Raw genomic sequence first — 23,307 nt, 5'->3', positions numbered from 1 at the left:
GTAGTGAACCCTACACCAATAATAATCCAAAGTAAAGAGCGTAGATCACTTCTTCCTTTCATTTTTTATGCTTTTAATTCCTCTTAGCATCGGTTTGATAAAAGGGAGGGTAGTTTTGCATGTAGAATGTGCATTGTTCTGTTTTGTTCATGAATTCCATTTGTGTGTATGCAGATTTTGCTGCATGCCTGTGCCATAGCAGTCTAAGAAGTCTTTCCACTGTGAGCCAGCAATAAGGAGCTCATCTGTGGGGCTGCAGGAAGGTGGGAAGGAGAGGACAAGATTGAAAGAGAGTTCCAAGTTTGCGCAAGATTGTAATCACAAATGACTGAAGATTGCTCTGAAAGATCATAGAATCACAGAATGGCATGGGTTGAAGTAAGCCTAAGGATCATCACGTTCCAACCTCCTGCCACGGGCAGCACCACCAACCTCCAGATCTGGTACTAGACCAGGCTGCCCAGGGCTCCATCCAATGTGGTTTTGAACACCTGCAGGGATGGGGTATTCACAGCCTCTCTGGGCAGCTGTTCCAGCACCTCACTGCTCTCTCTGTAAAGAACTTACCCCTGAAATCCAAAATGGATGGAAACCAACTAAAAAGACCAAGGCAGAGAAAATAGTACTGAAGTACGCAGTGCTTTATGGAAAGGTGTAGGCAGTGTCTGTTTGCATCATCTTTGCGCATCTTTACTTTCAGGCACGCTGTTGTTGAAGGCAAAGAGCAGCTGTGATCTTTTGATTTGTGCTTTCTGTTTTTGCAGGCTGAGGTAGAAGAAATGCTGAAGCGAATTCAGAGCCAGAAAGGAGTGCAAGGAATCATTGTTGTTAATTCTGAAGGTATTGTCAGTCTGTTTTCTGAGATCATGACTTACACCACTCGTGCACTTCAGGGAATAGTGGTTGCACTGTTTCCAGTTGGCGTCTCTGTTTAGCAAAGATTTTCCTGTAGTTCTGTCCAGCTTGTTAAAATTGTGTGATTGTCAGTTTAAACCAAGTGTTTTCTAGAAATAACCCTTAGAAAACATGACAGATATTCCCACACCCCCTAAGCACTTATTTTTATTTATCTTTTTATACATTTCAAATGAATAATTGATAAAGCAAAAGTAAACCACTGATGCTAGTAGAGTTAAGTGGTTATTCTCACCTTCATCTATGGTTTCAGAACTTATCCTCTCTGTCTTATTTCTGCTCGTACTCTTCTTTTAAGGTTTAAAAAGAGCACTCCTGATCCCATTCCTGTTTTAGCTCTCTAACACATACTCAGGTTCAGTGGCCACTGCAGTTGGATATGGTGATACCCAGAGGCAGTTGCTTTAAAAGCTGCGTTACTGACTCTTGCTGTCCTCATGGTGGCTTCTTGCAGGTATTCCTATCAAAAGTGCTATGGACAACATCACAACCATTCGGTACATTGGCCTAATGCACAGCTTCAGCTTCATCATGAAGGCGAGGAGCACCGTGCGAGACATTGATCCCCAAAATGACCTCACATTCCTGCGGATCCGCTCCAAGAAAAATGAAATCATGGTTGTTCCAGGTAAGAGGAAGTAGACTGAAAGCAGATATCTGAGCATCCAGCAGATACTTCTCTTGTGAGGTCTGTCAAAGTCACTTGTTTTTTCTGTGGTAGAGACATTGTGAGCCAGAGAAATGAGTTCTGTGTGCTGCTTTTATTCCTGTTACCTACTCTGTTCTTTTCCAAAGGCTTTGTCCTTTGTTGCTTTCTTCAGTTGGAAACTTTTATCACTTTTTAGTTTAGTTTGCTTTTTCATGCTGTAATGTGCAAAATCACTTTCCTCATTTCATTTTCATCAAAGTAGAAATGGTTAATTAGTGTTTGACAGCATGTTGCAGCCTCTCATGCTTCATGTTTTTGACCTGTTGGTCATGCTTTGTGTAATACACCCCAAAATGTGGTTTGCCTCTTGGCTGCCAGGGCACACTGCTGGCCCTTGCTGAGTCTGCTGCCACCAGTGCCCCCAGTCCCTTCCCACTGAGTTGCTCCAGCTGCTGGCTGGAGTCCGGCACTGCTCCATCCCTGCCGCAGAGCCCAGCATTTCTCTTGGCTGAACTTCATGCTGCTGCTGATTTCCCAGTACTCCCATCAGTTGAGACCCCCTGCAAGGCCTCTCATCCCAACAGGGAATCAGCAGCGCCTCCTAGATCAGTGTCATTCTCAGACTTGCAGAGGATGAATGTCTGTGTCCAGTTGGTTGATAGAAATGTTGGACAGGACTGACCCTGGAGTCGAGCCCCATAGAACACCACTGGTAACTGTACACAGCCAGATGTAGCCCCGTTTGCCCCTTGAGCTCTTCTATTGAGCCAGTCCATCACCCAGCATAGTGTGATCTTGTTTATCTCACAGTAAAACAATCTGTCTAGAAGGCTGCCATAAAGAACTGTATCAAAGGCCTCACCAAAATCTAAAACAGTGAAATCTGCTGCCTTCCCTTCATTCACCAAGCAGGTGACCTTATCAGAGGAGATCAAATTACTGAGGCAGGACTTTCCCTTTGTGTGCCCATGTCGACTGTGGCTGGTAATGGCTTTATAGATGCCTTTCCATATCCCCCAGGACAAACTTCTCCATCACTTGCCCAGGGACTGAGGTTGGACTGGCAGGTCTGTAGTGTCCTGGCTCTTCCTTCATGACCTGCTGGTGGATGGGTGTGATTTTGGCCACCTTCAAAGGGACCTCCCCAGACTGCCAAGACATTTGGTGAGCTATTGGGAGGGATCCAGCTGTAACATCTGCTGACTCCCTCAGTACTATGAAGTGAGTCCCACCAGGGCCCATTCAGCTGGTACAGCTGGATCCCTACAATTGTAATATCTGCAAATTGAAAGTTGTTTCTTCCCCAGTCATGGTCCTCCAGCTCAGGTCCAGGCAAACCAAGATCTCTTGCTACTGTTAAATACTGAGGCAGGAAAGGAATTAGATGTCTCTACCACTTCCTCTTCACTTGTGAGGTGACCTTTCACTCCAAGTATCAGTCCTGTGTTTTCTTTTGACCACCTCTTGCTGTTGACAAACTTGAAGAAGCCTTTTTGTTGTCTCATACCGCACTGCTCAATGTGAACTCAAGTACAGCTTTGGCTTTTCTTGTTTTCTCCCTGCAGATGCGAACTGCAGCTCTGTACTCTCCCTTTGAAACCAGACCTTGCTTCCGCTTTCTCTTTCTGCCCCAGTTCCAGGTGTTCCCTCTTCAGCCAGGCCACTTGCTCAGCATGTGGCTCAGTGGGATTGCCTGCTCCTAGGCTTCAAAAGGTTTTTCTTGAGAAATGACAAGCTCTTGTGAGCCCCTGGATGCTGGAAAGCAGAATTCATGGGGACACTGCTAATTTGCTCCCTGAGAAGCTTAAAGTTTGTTCTATTTAAAAGTCCATGGTGACAATTCTGGTGGTAATTTTTTTTTCTTCCTTACACCAAAGATTTTGGACTCAACCACTTCATGATCCCTGTGGCGTAGCCTGTTTTAAATGATCCTTCTGTGTCTTTTCCAGGCTGGTAGCAGAATGGAGACTTTCCTGAGGCACTGAGGAACAGACACAAGCTTCTTTTGAAGGCTTCAATGAAATTCTGCCCCAGCAGTATCTGAGGTCCTTTGATGCTAAGGAGCTGGAGGTAAAGGGTTCTATGACTATTGCCAGATCCAGGCTGCTACACGTAATACTTGAATTTCAGTCAGAGTCTGAAGAGCAGAGTTCATTAAGGCTGGCGGTTCTGCTTTCAGGATGTGTGAGAGAACCCTTATGTATCTGTTAATATTTGGTTACTGTGTTGTTCTTCACTTTCTTCTTTGCAACCAACTTAGACACATTTCTAACGTTAAGATTCTGCCAGCATAAATTTTTTGGCTAACAGTGTTTTTGTAATCCTTGACCATGTGATTTGCGTGTGTTTAAAGAGTGAACAGTTGGAAAGCAAGGAAGATAAGAACCAAATATCAGCAGATGGTCAAATTACAGAGTGGAGCAGGTTTTAGCTGCTTTTGGTCTCTGCAAATTATACTCTGCAGCAGAACATCGTATTTCTAGCACAGAATGGTACAGTTAGGCAATGAGAAAGTATGGTTTATGTGTCTAAATACATTCATTTTCATGACTGGGGTATCTCCTTTGTTGCCACTCTACATTTTCTTTGTGAACGGATGTTATTTGCTGTGGAAGTTTAAGAGTTTAATATTAAAACCAAGCGTACTGTGATTGCGGGTCTTTGAAGTACAGTAGTATTTAAGTACAATAGTCTTGCTGTAGAAGCAAAGTAGTAGCTTGTAGTTTCCATGTTCATGATCCTTTTTCTTCCCTAAAGGTGCTCCCATGCGGAATGCAAGAAATTGATCTGAATGACTGGCAGAGGCAATACCATCTACCAGCATGAAACCAGAACCAGCAGAAAGATACTGTGGATCTGGCAGGTTTGTAGACTTCTTTTTTCCTCACAAGAACACAGCTACAGCTTAGTGAGCAACAGTCAGAATTACTCAACAGATAAGTAGCATGTAAATGTAAATGATAACTGCTAATCCAGCTGTCCTAGGGGTGATGGGGAAGTGATCACATAAATATTAAACTTTACATCAGTGTTAATTATTATCACACACAGAATCACACAGAATCACCCGGGTTGGAAGGGACCTCAAGGATCATGTAGTTCCAACCCCCCTGCCTAGCAGGGCCACCAAACATATGCCTTTACTAGATCAGGTTGCCCAGGGCCCCGTCCAACCTGGTCTTGAACACCTCCAAGGACGGGGCATCCACAACCTCACTGGGCAGCCTGTTCCAGGACCTAACCACTCTTCTAGTAAAGAACTTTCCCCTAACATCCAACCTAAATCTTCCCTCTTTCAACTTAAAACCATTTCCCCTAGTCCTGCTATTATCAACCTTTTCGAAGAGTTTACTCCCCTTCTGGGAGTAAGTTCCCTTCAGGAACTGAAAGGCTGCAATGAGGTCACCCTGCAACCTTCTCTTCTCCAGGCTGAACAAACCCAACTCCCTCAGCCTGTCCTCATAGGGGAGGTGCTCCAGCCCCCTGATCATCTTTGTGGCCCTCCTCTGGACCCTTTCCAAAATCTCCATATCTTTTTTGTACTGAGGGCTCCACACCTGGACACATTATCTTTCAGTTTGTGAAAGAAATAGATAATGAGAAGAGAATGAGACTTCTACAGTTCGTTACTGGAACGTGCAGATTACCAGTGGGAGGATTTGCTGACCTCACGGGTAACGAGCCCTCTTTAATGCATTTTATGCTCATGTTATTTCCTTTTTTCTTAATAAGGACCAAACTGTGTTTTTAAGTGTATTTTTTAATGAATATATGTGGAATCTTTTCTGAGTCTTGCATATTGGTAGAGCTGTGACAGAAAAATGAATGGAGGGAATGTGAACACGCCTTGCATCAGTGACTTGATCCATGGTTTGGACGTGGTCCTGGCAGGGCAGCCTGCTCTGGGTATCCCTGCTTGCTCAGAGTGGAAGGACTAGGTAAACTCCAGAGATTCTTTCCAGTACCAAACCAATGATGTGATTCAGTGGTTGAGTTTCTTTGAAAACCGCTTCATATTTATGCATTTCACTACGTGGATTTCTTCAGAGGGATGTAGTGAGAGACAAATGTCTTTGTGCTCTGCAAGTAGTTATAGTCTTGTTTTCACGCGCTGTTGTCATGTATTGCCTACTGGTATACATGGGCAGTTCGACCTAAGAATTCATTGTTTGATTTTTGTACAGGGAGCAACAGACCCCAAAAATTTTGCATTGAGAAAGTTGGAAAGGAAAACTGGTTACCTGGAATTCACACCTGGTAAGTACGAAGGATCAAACTCTGCTGTGGTTCTGTTCTTATGGATGGAAATCTACTTTGAGATTTTAGGAAGTGGGTGTGTTATGGAAGTGTCTGAGACTGTGTGAAAGCAAAACACTGGGTTATGGCAGTAAGCTCTGCTGACTAATAGTTGAACTTCTGAAAAGCAGTTTTGTTGTGGAGCTGATTCCATTGTAAACGCCATGGATTTGCACACCACTAAAAACGTAAAGCTACTTTTAGTACTTAAGGCTGTCCTTTTTTTAAAGAGTTTGGGATTGATCTTTCATTATCACCACGCTCGATCTTGGCAATGAAAATAAATAGCCACGCTCATGCTTCCTCTTGGCTGGAGAAAATGTAGCTTCTGCTCAGTTTCTCAGTTATGCTGGTGCTTTGTGAAGATGCTCAGATTTTAAGTTTCAGATACAGAAGAGAGATTAGCTGAGACTTGTTGCTAAATACATTGCCAGTTCTGGAAAGTTATCGCTGCTCAGGTGCTTGTTGTGCTTTAACTCTCACTTTCATAGACAAATGAATGTCAAGATACAGGTGTTTTAGAGGGTACAAATGCAGTCTTCCTTCTGAACAGGACAGTTCATATGCCTGTGTTCCTAATGGATTAAACTGTTGTTCAATACTTAAGGTTTCTCTTTGTTTTCAGTTTCAATCGCTTGGACCTTCCAGCCTATAAGAATTATGAGCAGCTGAAGGAAAAGCTGTTATTTGCAACTGAAGAAACAGAAGGTTTTGGGCAGGAATAGCTGCGATTTGCACCTTGAAGAATGTGAACTCAGTGTGATGTTCTTCTTCGCTTCTTCTGCTTGTTGCACACTTCATAGTAAAGTAGACTTGACTTGGATTATTTAACAATAGTAGCGTGTAAGTAAATGGATGTTATCCTGAGGTTTTATCCACGTAAACTCTGGATTTCTACCGAGCACTTTCATAAACCTTCTCACTGGCGGTGAAAGCTATTCTTGCTTCACAGTTTTACTAGGAGGAAGATCTGCCTATTCCAAAACACTGGATGGGTATTTTACCGTATACAGCTCAGAAGGAGAAGAAAAAAGCCTTATGAATAATCTGTTTATGTTAATTCTGACAGTGAAACCTAGTTATCTAACATATTTACAGGAGAGATGAAATTAAACAGGATAATGCAAGATTAAGCTAAGACAACTAGTTTATGTTCTGCATAATGATTTCTGATTCACATAAGGAACCTAGACATGCCGTGGATGTATAAATATCACCCAAAAGGCTTTCAGCCCTATATTTTTAAAACACAAAGCAGTTCTAATTGAAATAGCCTTAGCCCTAGTTCTATAGGGTACGGCTGTTGAATATTGTTATGGTTGAAATGTTTAGTTCAGGAAAAAGATAAATGCTTGTATATATTTTTGCAGTCTCGGATTCCATTTCCTCCTTGTTTTCTTTCTTTAATTTAAGTGGCGTGTTTGTGTCTTTCCTGCTGTATTGGATGGGGAAAGGGGGCTGGATATCCCAAGCACCAGAACTTACTTTAATGTACTGCAAACTAAGAGTCAGATGGGAAAAGCAGTCTGTGAAACGCTGCATTTGGCCAAGCAGGAAAGTAAACCTGCCAGTGTGTTCAATTGGCGACGTTCTTGAAGTCTGAAATAATGTTTACTTACACGTTTTGTTTTGTAAGCCAACAAGTCACAGGTGCCTCTGCAAAATAGATTTGCGGCCCTGGAACCCGAGGGAGAGGTGAATACAGATGTGGAATCAGCCCCACCTGTGAGGGTGCCTCGGGGGAAGCGGACACACCCGCACCTCAAAACTTCTTCCACACGGAAGGATAGAAGGGTAGTCGTCATAGGTGACTCCCTTCTGCAAGGAATGGAAGGCCCTATATGCCGGCCTGACCCTACCCGCAGGGAGGTGTGCTCCCTCCCCGGGGCACGGGTCAGGGACATTGCTGGGAGACTTCCCAGTCTGATCTGCCCTTCTGATTACTATCCCCTGCTGGTAGTTCAGGCTGGCAGTGAAGAAGTTAGTAAAAAAAGCCTGAAAGCTCTCAAAGATGATTTCAGGGGACTGGGGCGGGTAATCGAAGGAACAGGTGTGCAAGTGGTTATTGCATCTGTACCTTCAGTGGCAGGGAGGGATACTGAGTTGGGCCTAAAAACCCACCTCTTAAACAAATGGTTAAAGAGTTGGTGCAGACATAGGAGTCTTGGTTTTTTTGATCATGAGGCAATTTATTCGGCACCTGGCATGACAGCGGCAGATGGAAGCGGCCTGTCTCAAATGGGTAAGAGGGTTCTAGCTGAGGAACTGTCAGGACTTATTGACAGGTGTTTAAACTAGGTAGGATGGGGGAAGGGGACAAAACGAGGGCCGCTGGGTCTGAGGCGGCAGTTCAAGACTCAAAGCAGAGCTCGCTGGGTGCAGACAATGGAGTTAAAAGGCATGGAGAGGGGTGGGGAGATGCTGCCTCTCTCAAGTGCCTGTATACCAACGCGCGAAGCAGGGGGAATAAACAGGAAGAATTGGAGCTCTGTGTGCGGTCAAGTGGCCATGATCTCATTGCGATCACGGAGACGTGGTGGGACAGCTCGCATGACTGGAATGTTGTCATGGAGGGCTATGTGCTTTTTAGGAAAGATCGGCTGGCAAGGCGGGGTGGTGGAGTTGCTCTTTATGTGAGAGAGCAGCTAGAATGTATTGAACTCCACCTGGGCGAGAGTAATGTAGAAGTTGAGAGCTTGTGGGTGAGAATCAAGGGCCAGGCTGGCAAAGGGGACACTGTTGCGGGTGTGTACTACAGGCCTCCTGATCAGGAGGAGGAGGTTGATGAGGCCTTCCATAAGCAACTGGAAGTAGCGGCACGCTCCCAGGCACTGGTACTTATGGGGGATTTCAATTATCCAGATATTTGCTGGACGACCAACACGGCCAGGCATGCGCGGTCCAGACAATTCTTGCAGTGCATTGAAGATAACTTCCTGATGCAGGTGGTAGAGGAACCGACGCGGGGTGGGGCATTGCTGGACCTTATTCTCACCAATAAGGAAGGACTTGTTAAGGAAGTAAAAGTTGGGGGCAGCTTGGGATGTAGTGACCATGAGATGGTGGAGTTCGAGATCCTGAGTGGAGGAAGCAAAGCAAAAAGTAGGATTGCTACCCTGGACTTTAGGAGAGCCAACTTTGATCTCCTTCGGGACCTACTTGGGGCTATCCCGTGGGCCAGGGTGCTAGAAGGCAAGGGGGCCTGTGAGAGCTGGTTAGCGTTTAAACGGCTCTTCTTCCAAGCTCAGGATCGGTGCGTCCCTGTGACTAAGAAATCGGGAAAAGGTGCAAGGAGACCTGCGTGGATGAGTAAGGAGCTCATGTGCAAGCTCCACGGAAAGAAGAAAGTACATGATATGTGGAAGAAGGGTCTGACCACTTGGGAACAATACAAGAATGTAGTCAGGGACTGCAGAGATGCAACCAGGAAGGCCACAGCCCACCTGGAGTTGAATCTAGCTAAGGAGATAAAGAATAATAAAAAAGGCTTTTTTAAATACGTTAACAGCAAAAGGAAGGCTAGGGAGAATGTGGGCCCCATACTAGGTGAGGGGGGCGCTCTGGTAACAGGGGATGCTGAGAAGGAGGAAATACTGAATGCCTTCTTTGCTTCTGTCTTTAGTGAAAGAGCTCTCCCTCAGGAATCCAAGACCCTGGAGGTTGATGAGAGAGTCTGGGGAATGGGAGATTTCCCTTTAGTCAGGGAAGAGGTGGTCCGTGAGTGCCTAGGAAACATTAAGGTCCATAAATCCATGGGACCTGATGGGGTGCATCCGCGGGTGCTGAGAGAGCTGGCGGAAGTCGTTGCTGAGCCGCTCTCTGTAATCTTTCAGAGGTCTTGGAGAACTGGGGAGGTGCCTGAAGACTGGAGGACGGCCAATGTCACTCCAGTCTTCAAAAAGGGTAGAAGGAAGACCCGGGTAACTATAGGCCAGTCAGCCTCACCTCTGTCCCAGGGAAGGTGATGGAACAGCTTGTGCTGGATGCCATCTCCAGACAACTGGGTGATAAGGAGGTTATCATGAGTACTCAGCATGGGTTCACCAAGGGTAGGTCGTGCTCGACCAACCTGGTGGCCTTTTATGAAGATGTCACTAGCTGGGTGGACAGGGGGAGGGTGGTAGATGTAGTCTACCTTGATTTCAGTAAGGCTTTTGATACTGTCCCCCATGACATCCTTATAACAAAGCTGAGGAAGTATGGGATAGATGAGTGGATGGTGAAGTGGGTTGAGAATTGGCTGACTGGCAGAGTGTAGAGGGTTGTCATTGGCGGTGCGGTGTCTGGCTGGAGGCCTGTAACTAGTGGTGTCCCCCAGGGGTCTGTACTGGGTCCGGTCTTGTTCAACATCTTCATCAACGACCTTGATGAGGGGATAGTGACCACCCTCAGCAAGTTTGCTGATGACACGAAGTTGGGAGGATTGGCTGACACGCCTGAAGGCTGTGCTGCCATTCAGCGAGACCTGGACAGGCTGGAGAGCTGGGCAGTAAGAAACCGGATGAGGTTTAACAAAAGCAAGTGTAGAGTCTTTCACCTGGGTAGAAATAATTACATTCACCACTACAGGCTGGGGGAAGACCTGCTGGAGAGGAGCTCTGCTGAGAGGGACCTGGGCGTCCTGGTAGACGACAGATTAACCATGAGCCAGCAGTGTGCCTTTGTATCCAAAAAAGCCAATGGCATACTGGGGTGTATTAAAAAGAGCGTGTCCAGCAGGTCGAAGGAGGTGATCCTCCCCCTCTACTCTGCCCTGGTGAGGCCTCATCTGGAATACTGTGTCCAGTTCTGGGCTCCCCAGTACAAAAAAGACAGGGATCTCTTGGAAAGAGTCCAGCGGAGGGCCACTAAGATGGTGAAGGGCCTGGAGCATCTCCCCTATGAGGAGAGACTTAGGGTACTGGGTCTGTTTAGCCTTAAAAAAGAAGGCTGAGAGGGGACTTGATCCAGGTTTATAAATACCTGAGGTGTGGGAGCCATAGTGGCGAGGCTGGTCTCTTTTCAGTAGTGCGTGGGGATAAGACTAGGGGTAATGGGATGAAAGTACAGCATAGGAAGTTCCGCACAAATGTGCGGAAGAACTTCTTTACAGTGAGGGTGACGGAGCACTGGAACAGGCTGCCCAGGGATGTGGTGGAGTCTCCTTCTCTGGAGATATTCAAGACCCGCCTGGACGCCTTCCTGTGTGACATGGTGTAGGGAGCCTGCTTTGGCAGGGGGGTTGGACTCGATGATCTCTAGAGGTCCCTTCCAACCCCTACAATTCTGTGATTCTGTGATTCTGTTAAGTCTTTTGGTTTTTCTATAGCATTTTCTGTAGAAATAAAACGTTGTTCCTATGAACCATTGGTACACTTTGCTGTTCTTTATGTTTTGGAAACATCCCGTGGATGCTGTGGATAACCCCACAGCATCTGCTACCCCAGGTAATACTGGACTTCCAGCTGAGATGAATGACTTTACTGCTCCCAGCACTGCTTGAGCAACCTGGTCTGTGTGAATTCATACTGCATAACAAATACATACTTGTATGTAGCTGCCAATTAATCCCAATTCTCAAGCATGAAAATAACTTCTGTTTCGATTTTTGCCTTATGAAAATGACATGAAAAACTGAATGAGATGCTGAGCTGATGATGGACAAATTGACAAAGCCTTATTGCTCCAGGTAGCTCAGGTGTTCCTATATGAAGCTGCACAGTAAATGTGCCATGTCTTCATCTGATCAAGCAGCTGGAGCTGATATTTTAATGTGTTTCTATTCCAGAAAAAGAAAAAAAAAAACTGAAAGAGAAAAGCCTTTTAAAATTGTCTTGTTTGCATCATTCTGACGTGCTGCGCTCTGTCTGTGAATTCAGCTCTTGGTTCTGTTGGTATCTGCAGCCCCTGATTCTTGTGGTGTCTTCATTTTCTTCCAGCATCACTGTTTGTGTATATATGCTCTATTGAACAAGGACATGAACATCCAGCAGCACTGGATGGTAAAATACTGTATGAAATTCATTGTGGAAATTTCCTTGTATTGTAATTTCCAATACTCAGGTGACTGTAACAATATCTCTGTAAGTCAAATACTTTTATAAAATGACTCAAATAGATGCTCGTCCTGTTGTTATTGGTTTGGTGTTACGAAGCACAAGTGTAGAAATGAAGGATTGAACTGCTGCTGGGGGTTGCAGGTAGGCTGGGATTCTGTCGGGTGATATTTCTGCCTGCTGGGGATGTGAGCGGACGTTGGGCCCGAGCCCCGCTTGTGTTGGTCACAACACAGGGGCTGCGGGAAACACTGGGAGAGCAGAGCGGGGAGAGCCGGGCTGTGTGCAGGCCAGGGCATGACATGGAACCTCGGCAGCTGTGCAGCTGCTGAGCTTTTCCCCCAAGTCTTCAGACTCTCGGGTGATAACAATGTGCAGCAAAGCCAGCTGGGCACTGCTGATATATCACTGCAGGGTTAGGGGATGAAGCCCTGCAGCACCCGCATGGCACTCCCTGTAATCTGCCATCCTTATGTGCACAGCTGCTGTAGGTGTTGTTGGAGCAGCGGAGTGGCAGTGCTGTGCTGCAGGGCAGCTACACACCCAAAGGGTCTCCATAGGCTGCAGTGATGTGACCCAAGTCCCACACTCACTTTCTTTCCCATTCCCAAGAATGACATACCAGTAGCAAAATATGTTTTCCCCTTTTCCCAGTGTCCAAAGACAAAGATGAGGTGTCTTAGCAAGTGCACCAGCAATGTGTGGAGCAGAACCGCCTTGGGAGCCACTGTCACACCTGAGTCAATCTGTTCTAGGCTTCCCATGGAAATGTAGCATTTTGACTCTGTTAGTAAATCTTTGAGGTTGCATTTGACTTGCTGTTGCAATGTCTGCTGCTTGCTCTTCATGCAGCTAGTCCATGTATTTGTTTATGTAGTCAGTGCTAGGGTTTGATTTAGACAGCTCCGCCATCTTTTCAAGAGCTGCTCCATGGCCGGCTGTGGAGAGAGGGTGAGTGGGAGAGGACACCTGTGTCCCACAGTGGCTCCTCCAGTCAGTAAAGGTCCTGAAATTGGTCTCTTCAGCTAATAGGGAGCTTTCCTCAGCTACCATGTGTTTGGAAAGAGGAAGAGCAGTCCCAGGGCCTTCAGCTGTGAGACTCTTCACACAGACCTTGTGGAGACATCTGCAGGTGTAGTCTGGGATGGAATGGCTCCTGTTTGGCTCTTGTTACCTACGTGCGGCATGTGGTTATTGATCTTTGAAGGGAGCAACATAGGAAAGAATCCTGTTCTCATCTACTACCTAATGCTAAGTCATTCCTCCTCACGGGGAAGTGACTAAGCATTGGTCCTGGGTGCTAGGAGAGGAATGTCAGATCTGAAACCAGTGTGAATGACGGACATCCTTGTTTAACACAGGGCCACTCTGTAGTGCAGAGGTGCTTGTGAGTTCAGAAGATACGTGCTGAAGGAGAACTGCCTTGCTGTTGGACGTCATCAAGCTGCAATCTTCCCAGGCAACAGCAAAACAGGCAGAGGTATGTGCTCCAGACTGTGCCACCGTTTGATTCTGTTCCTGAGGCGAGCTGCACTTTGCTCGCTGCAAATTCCAACTATATTTGTAGGAATTATTACTATGAATAACACAATGGTGGTGTTTGAGTCGCAGACAGACGCAGCAGAGCCCTTTGCTCTGATCTTTTCACTCAAGCAGCTTTTTGCCATCCCCACCTGGAGCCATTGAAGCGTGCAGCCAGGAGCTGGACTCAGTGGTCCTCGCAGGGACCATCCAGCTCAGGAATTCTATCATTTTACAATCACTGAGCTTGGCAGACTTGCAAAGAGTGTGGGTGTGACAGCAAGCAATTAGCATGGCCAGCATCAGGAACTCATGGTTATGAGCTTAGGGCTGGTTTAGGTTTGCCAAGCAGGGGGACTAATGCTGGGATCCTTCTCTCCAGCCTGGAGGCTCTCACACAGCAGCATGGTTCTGTGTTTGGCAGGTGGGTTGGACCCAGGCTGTGCAAGAATCAACTGGGCTCTGCTTCAGCTGCAGTCTGAGGGCCTTTGGCTGCAGCCAGCTGCTGTTCACACAGGGTGCAGAAAGCTCCAGAGCCACACAAGTGCCTTCAGGCTCCGAGTGAAACCCCACAAGCTGAGGGGAAGGAAGTGAACATCATCAGAGGTGGGGACTGCACAGCACTGATATGTGGTGACAGATCGAGGTGGGCGGTGAAGTTGGGAAGACCAAGAATGAAAGATGGGAAAAGCAGCTGAATTTAAAGGAAGAGATGCGAAACCAACAGGATCATCACCCTGTAATTGCCAGCCCAAACAAGGGACGTTTTGACCAGCGACTGCTCTGATCCACTTAACAAAAGACACAAAACCACTCCATAAACTTAGAAGAACTGCTCAAAGCCACACTGGTTTGCTTCCGTATCTCTTATGGGACGGCACCAGCCAAATCGTCCCTTCTGGTCTGAGGATGAGGAGGGTCAGATCCTTTCAGAGCACCAAACCTGGCAGCCAACCTCATCACCAAACAAGCGGAGAGAATCCAAACGCCAGCACTCTCCATTCATCATCCCACTTCCTCGCTGCAGTCAGTCTGATGCTTCATGAGATTCAGAAGCAAACAAAATCAATACAGTCATCTTGATCCCTGCAGGAACACGCTGTGAGCAACAGAACACCTTCCTGGAAGAACTACCTCCATGAACAGAGGCAGCGACCACCTCCTCCCCTCCTACAGCCTCATTGCTTTCTCCTTAAGTATCACCACACGGAGACTCGACCCTCCCTGGCACCCAGGCACCAAAGGGCTCTTTTCATGTTCTTTACACCAGGCTGGGAAAGAATCTTGGCTTCAAAACTTCCAGAGCAGCAAGAAGGAAGTATTGGTTCTCTTCACAGACAGCCTTGGCTATTCCACTGCTGCCAGTGGGGAACATCAGCAGAGAGCATCTCTAAAGCAGAGAGAAGCATATGTATGAGAATGAAAGTAAATTAGGTCTGAGCAGGATTAATTGGGATTTAATTGAACTATGTGAACTGGAACTCGGGTCACAAGCTGCTTATTAACCTGCCTCAAGAGATCATGCAGCTTGCACTGCAGGAGCACAAGGATGCACTGTGAGCAGGACGGCGTGTGGTCAGAGAGGGAGACCTGCTTGAACAGTCAAAAATGGAAGAGAAAAACTGCTTGAGATAGATGCCTGGGAATTTGAGGACTTACCGCACAGTCTTTCTTTCCTTTCCTCTTCTGGGGAGGGAACCAAGTAACACCAGCCAGAGCTCACCCAGCTCACCGCTCCTCCTGCAGCCCAAGTGGCTGCCAGGCAGCTCCCTGCTACAGCTACACTTGCCAGGGAGCCTACAGAAATCCCCATTATCAATCGACTGAATCCCCATCTAATCCCCCGCTCCTATTAACAAACACTGCCTTTATTTTGCTACCTCCACGGGGGCTCTTGGAGCCAATATCCCTCATGAGAGGCAAATTAATTAAGACATTGCACCGTTTCCTCTTTCCAGGAAGGTGGAGGTGTTCTGGCAGACATTTTGCTGCTTCCAAGTCAAGCACGGACACACGCATGCCTGAAAGTATGAGCCAACCACCTTCACACAGATCGAAGGAGCTGAATGGCCTCCCCTAAACGGGTCACTCTCGTGAACAGGCCATGGATGTCCTTGTGTTTCTACAGAGCTCCAGCAGCTTTCATAGTAAACACACAGAAAGAGGCAGCATGACTTTTAAAAAGTTATTTTTGTTTTAATTTGAAACAAAGATTATATGTAATTGGTGTGAGATATTTTTGTCATGTTTCTTTGTCCTGAGATCTCCAAGCAACTTCGGAGTGCTTTTGTCTTGCATGCTTTGTTCTGTTCTCCTCATGCTGCCCACCTGACTCATCCACCAACAGCAAGGGAGATAAGCAAACGCGGTCCTTCTCACACTGATGGTTCCAGCAAATGTGCTGTTAGGCTTCTGGTAGAGAACAGACACAGCACAGCACTGCTGCCGGACCTGGGCTCACAATGCATTTGTCAATTGAGGATGTCAGTCTGTGTATGCAAAAGGATGGCAGACTTGCAGCCCCACCACAGAACCCTTTTCTTCAAAGCCACTGTAAGCCCTGTGGCACCTAACACAGCAGGTTTTCCTCCCGTTGACTCATTCATGATCAAACAAACCAAGCAGTGAGCTGGCATCTGGAAGCTCCAGATGCCTTACAGAGACTCTGTGGCTATGACACCACCTCTCTCCAGTCCCATCTAGCCATATTTCAGGCTAACACTGGACCGTCCCTGGCCCTGAAGAGACAGACCCTGAAGGAATGCAGTGTCTCCAGCTCTTACCATATATCAAGTCCCAAATAGGTGAAGTCCTCTTTGCTGCTAATGCATTGGAAGCCCTTCCCTTCCAACTTCCTTAGTTCCTCTCCGCAGTTCATGAAAGGGAAAGCACAGCCATGCCTGAAAAACAGACCACGCAGTCCGTTGCCATTGGTGCACCTCTGAGGAAGCATTCCAGGCGATTCTGCTGTCCTTTGTGCCTTCCTGCTCAAGCCCTTATCATTTCCTTTTGCTTTCCTTCTTGGATTTCTTGCTCAGCTGAGCAGCACTTGCCTTGGGTTTCTTCACCGTCTCCCAAGTCTTAGACTCAAAGCTCTCTGAGTCCTGCAAGAAGCAATTTGGAAACAGTCAGGGAGCTTTCTAACAACTGGCTGATGCCCAGCTCATTTCAGGCATTTATGTGAAAGCAAAAATACGTAAGTGCTGGGTATTTCCGCTGGAATGCATCTATATCAGGCTGAGCCTACATTTAGTAAGACTTGAACAGCACCATCCCTGCTTCCTCTGCATGTGTTTCTGGATGAGTGTGAATCCACACACAGCCTGTTACCACAGAGGTTGTTATAAGCTTAAGTGCCTAAATCAGAGTATCATCATAGTATCATAGTCTCGTGCGGGTTGGAAGGGACCTTAGAGATCATTGTGTCCAACCCCCCGGAATTCGAGCCTCCTGTGTAGCAGAGCGGCACTTCTACCACTTGCGCCACAGGGGGGGATTCGAACCCAGGGCCTCCGGTGTTGCAACGCGGCATTCCTACCACTTGCGCCACCGGGGCACACAAATCAGGCTTTGTAGAAAAAAAACACCCCCATTTTAACAGCAGGACAAAAACCAACACTAAACAACAATTATTCACACCAGAAAAAGGAGAAGATATCACAGAATCACCAGCATGTATTAAACCACTGAAAAAGTATTTCTGCCAAATTTTCTTCCTTATCATGTGTGAGACAAAAGGTAAGCCTCAAAACAGCAGTCAGAATGTTACGTTCAGAGCCTTTACACCAAGACCAAAATCCAGGCAGGGCACCGAAGGCAAAGCTCTTTTCACCTGGACTAACAAGGAATCCTAAGCTATAAAGTTTGTTTCCTTCAGGCAGATGACAGATCATATTTCAGCCATGGGAAATAAAGTCTAGTTATCTGGTAAAGACACGAGGGAACAGCACCAGTCTCATTGGAGAAAGCGCACACACACAGATTGCCTATTTTCATTAAATGCATTTGAGTCTAAATATTGCTTTAGCATCTTGGGTTCTAGCAGTCAGAGCTTGCCAACTGGAAAAGGACACACAGAAAATGCCAGAGCAAGATCTGCTAGCTTCAAGCTCCCAACACAGAGCACCAGATAATAGAGGGGCAGACATGCATCTGACAGTATCCTTTAATCAAAGAGTCCTGTTCAATCATCTCTAAAGTCACTGGGCTATTATAGTTCACATCTGTGTGGTTTCCCAAGGAAAGTGAGTTGGCTGCCTTTCCAAAGGCTGTAATCAGTGCACGGGGAGCAGCGAGGCTCTGCAGAAACAGAGCAACAAGCAGCTATTACTCAGGTTTGTAGATTGGTGCTGCTGAGAAGTGAACACTGATGCCTTCTGCTGTTCGAACCAAGGTAGTCTCCAAAGCCTGAAGCCTCTAAAACAAAGAAGCTCATCTGTACCTGAACCTAAGCATCATTCCTAAGAAATGGAGAGTGTCTCTTTTGTTTATTGTCATGTGAATTAATCACATGCACAGGAAATCATGGGGACAGTGCATATACGGAGAAAATAAGAAATAGAGCATATAAACAACCTAAACACAAACAAGCTTGTCAGTTCTATCACATTAATAGGACAAATGAGGGCCAGAAACCCCACACCTAACAAAGAGGTCATCATTCTCAAAGAACAAGCACTAGATATACAGTATCTACAGAAGTACAGAAGAGAGACAAGCTCAAGGCGCAGGGACACCTTTCTTCCTCCCATGCCACTTTTGTTTCTCTCGGCCCTTGGAGAACAGGGGATGCTCACAGTCCATCGCCAGCAGTTCCAGATGGGCTGAAAGGCCACCAGTTGGGAACACCAACACGGAAACGTGGGACAAGCAGCTCCATTTCCAGGGAGGGACGTGAAGCCGACCACTTCATGGCTCTGTGATTGCCAGCCCTAGCCAGGCGCATTTTGAGCTGCTAATGAAAGAGGCAGCACCACTATTCATATGTTTGTTTTGCTTTAATTTGCAACAAAGAGATGCTAAATGCATCCAAAATACATTTCAATATGAAATCAAATAATTGGGATACTGGTAATGACTAAAGTTTCCTTAGTTCCTCTTCGCAGTCCACAAAAGGGAAAGCACGGCCATGCCTGAAAACAAGACCACGCAGTGTGTGTCCTTTGGTGCACCTCAGAGGAAGCATTCCAGGCGATTCTGCTGTCCTTTGTGCCTTCCTGCTCAAGCCCTTATCGCTTCTTTTTGCTTTCTTTCTTGGCTTTCTTGCTCAGCTGAGCAGCACTTGCCTTGGGTTTCTTCACCGTCTCTCAGGTCTGAGACTCAAAACCCCCCAAGTCCTACAAGAAGCAATTGGGAAACAGTTAGGGAGCTTTCTAACAACTGGCTGACAGCTGCTTTGAGAGCTCAAGTCACCTGACCGAGCAGCTTTGGGGGCCAGCACTGGAAATTGCCTTCCTGACCTCAGGGCACATTAGAAACTCCACCTTTGTCTAGTTCCCAAAAATCCCATGCAAACCAGAGCCTAAAGTCCTCTCTTGCAAGGCGGTCCGTGCTGGGAGGGTGGACCCTCTGCCTGGCAGCTCACAGGGCTCAGCAGCAGCTGCAGGATAGGATGAGCTGGCACCTCAAGGCTGCTGGCGTGCAGAAGGAAGGACAGAACCAAGTGCGGCACTCTCAGCAGTGCCGGGGCACACTGCCATAGGCAACAGCTACAGACGGTTCCCTCCCAGCTGACTGCCTGAGCATTCCTATTAATCTCACACAGCGCTACTTACTGCCTTTGGGGACTTGGAAACTGGCAGGATGATGGCCAGCACACACAGGAGCTGGAAAAGGGTTCCAAACAAGAGTCCATAGCGCAGCACGTTCTCCATTAGGGTGGGCTCAGGGATCTCAGGTGATGAGAAATGCAGTTCAGCAGCCATAGAGCAGACAGCTGCTGCTCCACTGCTCTCACAGAGGCTGCCTGCTGTGAGGGGGGGGAAAAATGGCATCGTTAGTGTCAGGCACTGCAATGGGGTTACTTCCTGCTAGCAAACATTTCCAGGCTGACTTAGAGAGTTGCTGGGATGATATCCAGGGCCTACTGACTCGCGAACAAAGAGGGACATCAAAGTTGCATTTCAGTTGCCTTTGTCCGCCTGCCTAGGAAAAGACCCCTCAGCCTTCAGTACTGCTGCACTTGCAGGTGGGGGGAAGATAAGCAAGAGAGGACGGGTGGATGTCAAATAAGGGAAGAGCTTAACAGACAAGAATAAACCTATCCCTGAGCTCCATTACACATGCGTGACCACTGCCTTATTAATATTAATACCAGTATTATTCACAGAATTAAAGTTTCCCATGTTCACGTACCTGGTTGTGGACGTGTTTGCTGTCTTGCTGCTGCTGTGCTCTACAACGCCAGCCACAGAAATAAAGCGTGAAGAAAGCTGATCTGTTGAAGACAGAGGAGTGAGCTGTGCTTAACCAACACTGCTTCAGAGCACGCTTACAGTAAGGCACACCTACCTTACAATGGCCACGCAGGAAGCTCCAGACACAGCTCCGGACTGTTTCCATGAAGCCCAATTGCATTTCACAGCCACTCACACTCTGTAGCTCGACAATCTGCAACAGAAAAGTCACAAGATGCAAATCCCATCCCTCAGAGATGTCACAGACCTCCCCACTCATGGAGCAGTACTCATGTCATTGGGTGAGAAAGCAGACGTGTGCTTACCGAGTGAGCACTGTTTGCTGCCAGTTGCTGGTAGGACCCCACCTAACTCTAAGTAGGAACAGTAACCTACGCCTAACTCTAAAGCAGGAACAGAAACCTAGACCTAACAATAAAACATGAACAATAACCTATACCTAACTCTAAAATAGGAACAATCATCTGCTAACACTAAAACATGAACAATAACCTACTCCTAATTAAAAAACACTAACAATAACCTACTCCTAACAGTGCAACTAAACTTAACACTAAAATTGTAGTACAATGTGTAGAACAATAGAAATAGGGTTAAGATGGATCCAGGGGCCCTCAGAGGTCTCAGAGGAGGAGATGATGTTAAATGAAGCCACACGGCTAATGCTGGGGGCGAGGGCCACGCAGACAGTACGGAGCCCAGCGCCTGGACCAGCAATGGTGGAGCTGAGATGGTAAGGATGTGGGGCCTGGCACGGTGGTGTGGTGCCAGGCCAGCTGTGTCGTGGGCGGATCCACCTCTATGGGCTCATCAGGAGGTGGATCCACCTCCATGGGTTCATCAGGAGGTGGATCCACCTCCATGGGCTCCACGGAGGGGGTCACACGGCTGGTCCAGGCGTGATGGGAACGGGCTCTCTTGCCTGTCTGCTGCCTGATGGTCATGGCGGGCCCCCTCCTCCTCCTCTTCGACCCTGCGGTCCCCGGCTCCATCTTCCCACCTAAATCCTGGGAATCCTCCAGCCTCGCTCTCTTGGTTCCCAACATGGCTGTCAACGGCCGGAGCTCTAAGAGGCGAGTGCGTTGCGTGGGGCAGCGGTGACCAAGGTGACATGGCCAGGGTTCTAACATGGCAGCCGCACTGCTGGCACTGCTGGCACTGGCATTCCACAGGGCATGAGGAGAAGGCTGGAGGACAGGGCACGGCACGGGAGCCAGAAGGAACTGCCTGTGCCCAGCGAGCAGCCCTTCTCTCCGGCCAGCAAGAGGGCACAGAGGAGCCGGCCCTGAGCAAAGGGCCCTCGGCCACCTTCATCCTACCCCTTCTTTGACAAGGGAATCTCTTGGCACTGCTATACGCAGCATGCAGCACCACGTTGATGGGGCTCCTGAGCTCAGCGCCAACAACAGCAGGCTCCAAAGGGTACCTGACTACGCCTGCCTGCTGGGACACACCAGCTCTGCTCTCCATGTTCAAATCCAGAGCCTCTCCTTGTAATACCTCTGACTCAGTTCGCATTCCAGTCACTCTGATTACATCCCACGTCCGCACACTGTGCTGAAACACACACGGGGCCGCGCTGCCTCACCGACCCTCAGTGGGGACCCACAGCCGTACAGCACCATCAGCACAGCAGAACCGGACCGTGCTCCTGATGCTGCCACTTGTCCAACCACCCTCTCGCTGCCCCCATTCTGCTCAGGCAGCCAGTCCCAGCAACAAACACCAGCACAGAACTGAAGCCCCAACTCATCCCGCTCACTGACAGCCAGAGCAAGGACATGTTACACACCTTCGTTCAGCTCCACACACTCGCTGGCACCGCACGCATTGCCTCTGCGTGCCGCAGCACCGCCAGCTCCTCCCCCGACATCCCTCCATGCCCCGCACCGCGGCCCGACCCTGTTGGCAACACACAGCCCACTCCTCCCAGCTCCGATCACCTTCCCGGCGCCGCCACGCCGCCATGGCCCGGAACTGCTCCCGCCAGCACGAAGCGCTTCCTGCCCCTCCATCCCTTGCTCCTCCTTTCCCTTCACTTTCCATCCACACTCAGGATGCAGATCTCAATGGAGGTGGCTGCAGAAGATCATCTGTGCAGGCAATCAATGGTTCGTGCTGCACTTCACTGCCTTGTGCTCTTCACTGACTGCTCTGCTGTGCCCTTTCCTAACCCTGCAGGATCAGGATGGCCTGGCTGGCTTTACTGCAGAACCTCATCATCTGAGTCTGAAGCCTTGGGGGGAAAGCTCAGCAGCTGCCAAGGGAAGATTTCATGCCGTGTCCTGCACACAGCCCAGCCCTCCCTGCTCTGCGCTCCTGGCATCCCCTGCAGCCCCTGTGCTGTGACAAACACGATTTGGGCTCAGGCCCAACGCCCTCCCTGTTGCCGGCCCTCCCCCATGCCCATGTGCTGCACCCACAGCGGCTGCCCCAGCTCCACAGCCCCTCAGCCCCCTGCAGGCAGCACAGCCCCGGGCACCGGGCTTGGCCCCAGCCCCGAAGTGCTGCTGCACAGACTGAGCCCAGACCCACACCTGAGATGCAATGACCACTCATCAATCTTTGGTTTCCCTCCTTCACATCCAGGTCCTTTGCTGCACACAGCTCAACAATCCTCTCTTTCACCTCCAGCAGTGCTGCTTGCTGCCATGCAGGCAGCAGGAGGCAGTGCCTTGTGGCTCATTTTACCGAGTCCACTGTGCAGGCTGGTGGAAGGAGGAAGACGCCAAGGTGCCAATTGAAAATGGCCACGAGACACTCCTGGCATCCAGCCTCTCCACGTTGGGCTCTGGCTCAGCAACGTGCTCTCGCAGCACCCTGGCACTAAACACGTGGTGCTGCCCATCATGCGCTTGAAGCCATTGGAGCTGAAGCAGCGCAGCATGGCTCAGGGCCCTTCCGGCTCACGGCTCAGCTCTGGGCCCGAGGTGCGTTCACCTGCAGCCCTCCCGCTGCCCTCTCCTCCTCCACACTGCAGCTGGGCTTCCCAGGGCAAACAGCAACACACGGTGCATCAGAAGGCTGAAAGAGCCAGCCGGGAAGACAGACAAGCTCAAGGAGCTGAGCATAAGGACACCCTTCTTCCTCCCGCGCTGCTTCCTCTCCCTTGGTTTCTTCTCAGCCCTCTCAGAGCAAGGGGATGCTCACAGTCTGTCGCTAGCAGTTCCAGGTGGGCTGAAAGGCCACAGGTACGGAACACCAACAGGGAAACAGGGAAAAGCAGCTGCATTTCCAGGGAGGGACCTGAAGCCGACCGCTTCATCACCCTGCAATGGCCAGCCCAAGCCAGGCACGTTTTGAGAAGCTACTGAAAGAGACAGCACCAGTTTTAGAAAGTTTGGTTCGCTTTTATTTGAAACGAAGAGATGCAAAATGCAACTAAAATACATTTCAACACAAAATTAAGTAGGGAGGATACTAACAATGACTAAAGACATGCTATAAGGTCAGCTAGTAATCAATACGTTGAAAC

At 48.3% G+C, this 23,307-nt stretch overlaps 1 protein-coding gene and 1 pseudogene across 1 annotated transcript in view; both read right to left on the bottom strand.

The window, feature by feature from the left end:
• LOC146754602 (uncharacterized) overlaps window positions 1-23,307 on the bottom strand; it is a 544,359-nt gene that overhangs the window by 133,328 nt on the left and 387,724 nt on the right. The window lies entirely within an intron of this gene.
• LOC146754605 (protein MANBAL-like) lies at window positions 18,645-19,340 on the bottom strand (annotated as a pseudogene).

The sequence above is a fragment of the Coturnix japonica genome, chromosome W, assembly GCF_054131305.1.
Source record: "Coturnix japonica strain WE chromosome W, WE-NBRP24, whole genome shotgun sequence".
Lineage (NCBI taxonomy): Eukaryota > Metazoa > Chordata > Aves > Galliformes > Phasianidae > Coturnix > Coturnix japonica.
The sequence above is the reverse complement of the archived record's forward strand: the minus strand, read 5'-3'. Positions and strand labels throughout refer to the sequence as shown.